Genomic DNA, 7,364 nt, shown 5'->3' with positions numbered 1-7,364 from the left:
GTTAATACATCGGGAATTAGCGACGCAATTACTTTGTTTTCTTTACTGAATTTATAAATAAAAATTATATTTATTTAATTTATTAATAAAATTTTAATTGAAATTAAATCGAATAGAAAATTTTTTTTTGGCCGAATTAAAATGAAATTATATAATATATAAATAAGTTTTGAATTTTAAAATACAATAACAAAAAAAAAACTAATGCTGCATTGCCGCGTCGTAGAATTCCTCGCTCCTTCTCGAGAGATCTTCCTCGTTGACTTGCACGGATGTCTCGCCTGGAATGGGGTTTTGTTGTCTCATGGTCCTGAACATGGCCTCCCATTCCGGATTTGTGGCCGCTATGACGTCCAAGAAGTTCTCGAGACCAGTCATACGAGCTGTGAACGACGATTTTGTCGAGGCCAACTCGTTTTGTGTCGACGACAGCTGATGTTGTGTCGTCTCCAACACGTCGCGCAGCTGAGAGACTTCATCATCCCGTCTCTGGCCATAAGAGGAAGTCGCTCTCGGAACATCGTTGACGGAACCAATCCCCAACACACGTCCCTTTTTCTTGGGAGCGACCTTAAAAAACAATAAAATATATATTAAAATTTAAATTTTAAAGTAAAATGGAATTAATAAAAAATTTATATAAAATTTACCTCCTCGTAAATTCTATCCACTTCTATTGTGGATAAGACGACGGGTGATCCGTCGGCGGACTCCTGCGCCAGCTGGGTCTCACGCTCGTCAATACGAGCTGCCACATCATTGTAGATCTTCTCAGACTTCTCATCTACAAATGCGCCCGCCTTGTTCTTGTGGGTCCGATCGAAAAGTTCCATAAGAGTCGGTAAACGTCCCAACTCCTTGGCCTAAAAATAGTTAAGAAAGTTTTATTATATATATATATATATATATATATATATATTAAAAATCAAAAAGTTAAATATTTAAATTACGTACCATTTCCAAACGGACGCGGGCGTGTGGCTTTTGGCCCGTACTATGTTGCATCGCCCTGTGGCCGTGCTCATCTACCGAGTTACGGGAGGCGGAGCAAGACTGGGCGACTCTCATGGCATCAGGATCCCTCCAGTAACGGATGAGGCCATCCCACACGTCCGTGGTGATGGTTGTGGGTTTGCCCCGCTCATAGCCCTTCACGATCCAGTCACCCTTCCAGTTGGAGACCGTGTCCAACAAACGTTTCTTCGCCTTGTCGATAAACTCTTTCCGCACCTTCTCAGTGACCCCCATGGACCAATTAAATTTTTGCTGCAAAAAAAAAATATTAATAATTAGTTTAGAAAAATAAAATTTAAAAAAATATAAATCAGGAATAAATTGTAAAAACTTACAGCGTAAATCTTGAACCACGTCCTTCTGATGTAGATCGGAGTGGATTTCCAGTTGGGATGTGCCATGGAGAAGTAACCTTTAATCGTCTCGGTTACTTCTGTTGCAAGGCAGTTATCAACCCCAAACCTGGAAAAAAAAAACAAATTCAAAGTTTTAAATATTTATTAAAGTCACAAATGAATTTTAAAAAATAAATGTAACATACATACCAAAGTGTTCCTTCAGGTCGGTCGGGGTCTATGATCGGTAAGCCTTCTCTGCCTGGCAAACCGAGAATGTCCTCAACAGTGTACTGAGAGTAAGGACAACTCGCTGGCACCATCAAATCAGCATGAACCTGATGGGCGGGCATCTGAGGAGGCACATGAGGAGCTGGCATCGGAGGAGGAGCTACCGGAGGAGGCACATGAGGAACTGATGGCGATGCCGTAGAAGAAGGCGAGACTCTCTGAGAAGATTGAGTCTCGGGGACGGTCTCCTGCTGACCCGAAGAACCGGGAGCTGAAGAAGAACCGGGAAGTGAAGGCGGGTCTAACCGACTACCCGGTGGACCGAACATCTGCGAGTAGTGAGCACTACGCTGGTGTCTACGAATAGTCTGCAAAATTTAAATTTCTAAATTAAAATCAAGAGTAAATAAAAAATTATGAACAGTATTAACTACGTAATTAATAAAATGAGGAAACCTAAATTTTGTAAACTAATTTCGTAAACTAAATTCCCTAAACTAACCACCTAATCTAAATTCCCTAAACTACTTAGAGAGGAAAGAGAGTTACCATGTTGAGAGGAAATGGAGAGGCTGTAGAGAGGAATTAGAGAGGAAATGAAGAGGGCTGCGGTTTCGCCTATATATAGGATTAGTGTTCGTCGAAAATTCGTCGCAAAATAACGAGGAAAGACAGAGGCCCGTCTTTCGTTTTGTCGCAAGGCCCAAGCAAATTAACGAGGATATACAGAGGCCCGTCTTTTATTTAACGTCGTTCTTGCGATGATTTTTGTTTTATCATCGATTTTACGTGGGCCCGTCTTTCGTTTCGTCGCAAGGCCCAAGCAAATTAACGAGGATATACAGAGGCCCGTGTTTTATTTAACGTCGTTCTTGCGACGATTTTTGTTTTTATCATCGATTTTACGTGCAAATAGCGAGGCTTTTTTTGCTAACCCCTAAAATCTTAAACCCCAAACCTCAAACCCTATCTTTCTTATCTCCAAACCTCAAACCCTATCTTTCTTATATTTCTTATCTAATACTTCATATATTTCTAACCCTTTAACTTCAATATATATATTTTTTTGAATTTGAAAGGTTTAATACGTTGGAAAACAATTTTACAAATTTTGAATTTGACGTATCACACAACAAATCAAACACACGCTACAAATCATATATGAAAGGTTTAAAAACAAAAAAAAAAAGAGAAGAAGATATTTGAATACAAATGATGTAGATTTATGTGGGCTACACTTACGTATCTCGTCATATGTGTTTCCAATATCTTTCTTCTCTTTTTTTTTTAAGTTTATATAAAATTGAAAATTAATTTTTTTTTAGTTTATATGAAGTAGGATGGGGAGTTTTAGGGTTTGCACATTTGGGGTTTAGGGATTTGGGTTTCATTTTAGTTTAGGGTTTATATTTACCGACGAATTAACGACGAAAAGTAAAATAAAAAAGCTAACCTCGCTCATTCCACGTAAGTTAACGAGGCTCTTACGACGTTTTGGTCTTACGTGGAATAAGCGAGGTCCGCTTTTTTAATTATAAATCGTCGCTTAGTCCACGTAAGTTACGAGGCTCTTACGACGTTTACTGTTACCGTGGAATATGCGAGGTAATGTATTATTAATCGTCGTAAAATTCCCGTGAGATAACGTGGAAAGTACGACGACTGTCTCTAAACCCCTAAAACGAAACCCCAAATCCCAAACCACATCTTCTTTATCTTCTACTTCATATATCAAACACTTCTATCCTTTAACCTCAAGCAATTCATTCTAATCCAAACCGAAAATTATAAAAACACAATTCCTTTACTTATAATTAATGTCGATATCTTATTTATAAATAAACTCCCATTATCTTTAATTATATATAATAAATCAAACTCATACAAATATGAAATACATTAATCGGATTCATCGACATTCTCGTCATCACTTGAAACATCATCATTTACATGAAACTCGTCTTCAACAGCTTCCTCCGTGGGATCTTCGGTAAGATCTTCATACTCGTGATTATGCGGATCAATGAGAAGGATGTCATCAATTTCTTGTTCAGGTTCATGAACTTCATTTATTTGTTCTTCTTGCAATGGTGGTTCTTCTCCTACGATGATTCGTCCTCGAGGTGTAACTTTGATCACGGCTAACCAATTTATACCCGACTCTCTCATCCGTGGGTATGGAAGGAAGCTAACTTGGTCTGCTTGTGAAGCTAAGATGAAGGGCTCGAATTTGTTGTACCTCCGGCCACCGTTGACATCTACTACACCGAATTTGTTCAACCGAACACCTCTATTGACGACGGGGTCGAACCATTCACACTTGAAGAGGACGCATTTTAGCTTCAATATCCCTGGGAATTCGACTTCAATAATCTCCGTCAAGATTCCGTAGAAATCTGTTTCTCCTTTCACACAAATTCCATAGTTACTGGTTGCCCGCTGTTTACCATACTCATATGTGTGAAAAGTATAGCCTCGTGTGAAATACATCTGTGATGTGGTGACCTTTACAAGTGGAGATTGAATTACTTCGTGTAACCACTTAGGATAATCTGCATCGTCGTCATAATCAACCTATTTAAAAATAAAAAGAACGTTGAAATACAAATCATTCATGTATGAAAATTTTAAAAGTATTTGATTAATACCTGATTCTTCAACCACTTAACAAAGTGTTGATCTTTTCTTTTGTCTACGTCACTTGTGGATATACCAGGAAATGTTTCTTTGACTTGTGAAACAAACATGCTGTAAATTCACATTTTACATGAATTAATCTCTCTCAATTATATAATGTATACTCAATTTAAGTTACCTTTCAAAATAACGCATCAATGGATCCTCGCAATTGAGTAGAATATAGGTGTGTGCACTATGAGCGTCTTCTTCACTCGACCACCAAACCTGTTTTGATTTCCCACCAAGTCGTCCAATCTGGCTAAAGATTTCTGGAACACCAACAACTGCATATGTGGGCGCAACGCCACCATCATCATATCTTCTTGGAGCTCTTCTTCGGGTACGTACTTTTGACGCAAAGTAGTACGATGTGAAGTGAGAAACTTCTTCTGTCAAACTTCCAGCAATTATAGAACCTTCAACTTTGGCGAGGTTCTTTGCTTTTCCCTTCAAATATTTCATGGCTCGCTCGTACTGATACATCCATCCGTAATGTACCGGTCCACGAAGCAATGCCTCATATGGGAGGTGGATAGCTAGATGCTCCATCACGTCAAAAAAGCCTGGAGGAAATATCTTCTCCAAGTTGCACAATAAGATAGGAATGTTCTCCTGAAGCTGTTCTACGACTTCTTCTTTAAGAGTGCGTGTGCTCAAATCCCTGAAAAATGCTCCAATGCCTATTCCAAAAACAATTAAACACATTGTTAGTCAAATACTATTATTGTAAACTAAACCAATTTAATATTATTGTCCTATTGTAAACTACCTGCAAGTGCTTCATGTACGTTTGTTGCAAGTAGCTCCGCAAATGCAAATGGCAGAAGTCGTTGCATAAAGACATGACAATCATGACTCTTCATCCCGGAGAACTTTTGACCCTTTTCAACACATCTTGAAAGATTTGAAACATACCCATCAGGGAACTTCACTTCTGATGCCACCCAATTGAACAAAACCGACTTTTTTTCTGAAGACAATCTAAAAATTGGAACGGGAACTTGGCCATTGCTTTTTATATGTAACTCACTTCTTGAGCAAATATCCGGCAAGTCCAACCTCGATTTTATGTTGTCTTTTGTCTTCCCTGGGACATTCAATATTGTATTCATGATGTTCTCAAAGAAATTCTTCTCTATATGCATCACATCAAGGTTGTGGCGCAGAAGAAGATCCTTCCAATATGGTAACTCCCAAAATATACTCTTCTTGTGCCAGTTGTGATGAACACCGTAAGAATCAGGCATATTACGAGGGACATGCCAATTACCACCCCAGCGAACTGTTTCGTTAGCTCCGTAGTAGTCGATTTGCGCTTCAATTTGTTCTCCAGTTAGATATGGAGGAGGAGTGTCTCTCACAACCTTTTTGTGCCTAAACAAATTCTTGTTTCTTCGGTACGGATGGCCAACTGGAAGAAATCGACGGTGACAATCGAACCAACTTGTCTTTCTACCATTCTTCAGTTGAAATGCATCTGTCGTTCCATTACAATATGGACAAGCTAATCTCCCATGTGTAGTCCATCCAGACAACATCCCATAGGCAGGAAAGTCACTTATGGTCCACAAAAGCATAGCTCGCATCGTAAAATTCTTCTTCGTTGAGCAGTCATACGTCCTCACCCCTGTTGACCACAAATCCTTCAACTCTTTTATCAGTGGTTGTAGGAAAACATCAAGTGACCTTTTTGGATGCTTCGGACCGGGTATTAATATGGTCAAGAATAAAAACTCCTGTTGCATGCACATCTCCGGTGGCAGGTTGTATGGCGTAAGAAAGACAGGCCACAATGAATATTGTCTCCCTGACATTCCAAATGGACTAAATCCATCTGTGCATAATCCGAGGTACACATTCCGGCTATTGCTAGCGAAATTCGGATGTACTTTGTTAAAATGTTTCCAGGCTCTTGCATCTGATGGATGAGTCATCTCACCATCCGTCTGAGTATGCTCGGCATGCCACCTCATCTTTCCAGCAGTCTGCTCCGATTGGTACAATCTTTTCAATCTATCTGTAATTGGTAGGTACCACATCCTTTGGTACGGTACCCTATTACGTCCCCTTCCTTGCGGCTTGAATCGTGGTTTCTTGCAGAATCGACATTCTTCCAACTTCTCATCATCTCCCCAGTAGATCATGCAGTTGTCGATGCAAACATCTATCATCTCCGAAGGCAACCCAAGACTATAAACCAGTTTCTGAATCTCATAATAAGAATCAGCAGACTCATTGTCTTCCGGCAAATACTCTTTAAATAAATCTGCCCATTCGTTCATGCAACTTTCAGGTAGATTGTGATCAGTTTTAATATTCATCATTCTAGCAGCCAATGACAATTTAGAGAGACCTTCTCTACAACCACTGTAAAGTGGTTGATTTGCCGCATCTAACATTTCATAAAACTTTTTTGAATCTATGTTAGGTTCTTCATCTTCATCATCATGAGCTACGAATGCATCAGTTACCATATCATGAACCCTATCATAATCTACCATCGGCTGATCCTCCTGATGGTAACTATGTGCATTATGCAATTGATGATCAACCGGTTCTTCTTGAAAGTTGCTATTACTACTACTAGCTTCATTCTGATCATAACTATAACCTTCTCCATGTTGAAACCAGATATAATAATTTGGCGTGAAACCTCTATTTACTAAATGCTTCCAAACATTTTCACGATTTGCCAACTTTGAATTGTTACATTTCCTACAAGGACAGAATATTTTACCGCTTTCTTGGGCGAGCGGTGTAGAATCTGCTTGATGCATAAAACGCTCCAACCCAGCAAGATATTCTTTCGTCACTCTCCCGTTAGCATCTCTATGCATATACATCCACCTCCGCAACTCGAAAATATTTCCCAAGCCCGACATTTTTTTCACGTTTTTTTTCTTGTTGGTGTGCTTAAAATTATGTTCAAACCTCCATATATATAGAAAATTTTCGAATCTGGTAGTTGAATTTTGCTAGGAATTTACGACGAAAAATTAGGTAGGTGGCAAAAAAAACGTGTTAAGTTGGTGGATTTCTCGTTCTTTCCTCGTAAGTTATTTCCTCGTAAAAATCATGCTAAAATTACGACGAATTTGCGACGAA

This window comes from Brassica napus, chromosome C6 (assembly GCF_020379485.1).
Source record: "Brassica napus cultivar Da-Ae chromosome C6, Da-Ae, whole genome shotgun sequence".
Classification (NCBI taxonomy): domain Eukaryota; kingdom Viridiplantae; phylum Streptophyta; class Magnoliopsida; order Brassicales; family Brassicaceae; genus Brassica; species Brassica napus.
The sequence above is the reverse complement of the archived record's forward strand: the minus strand, read 5'-3'. Positions refer to the sequence as shown.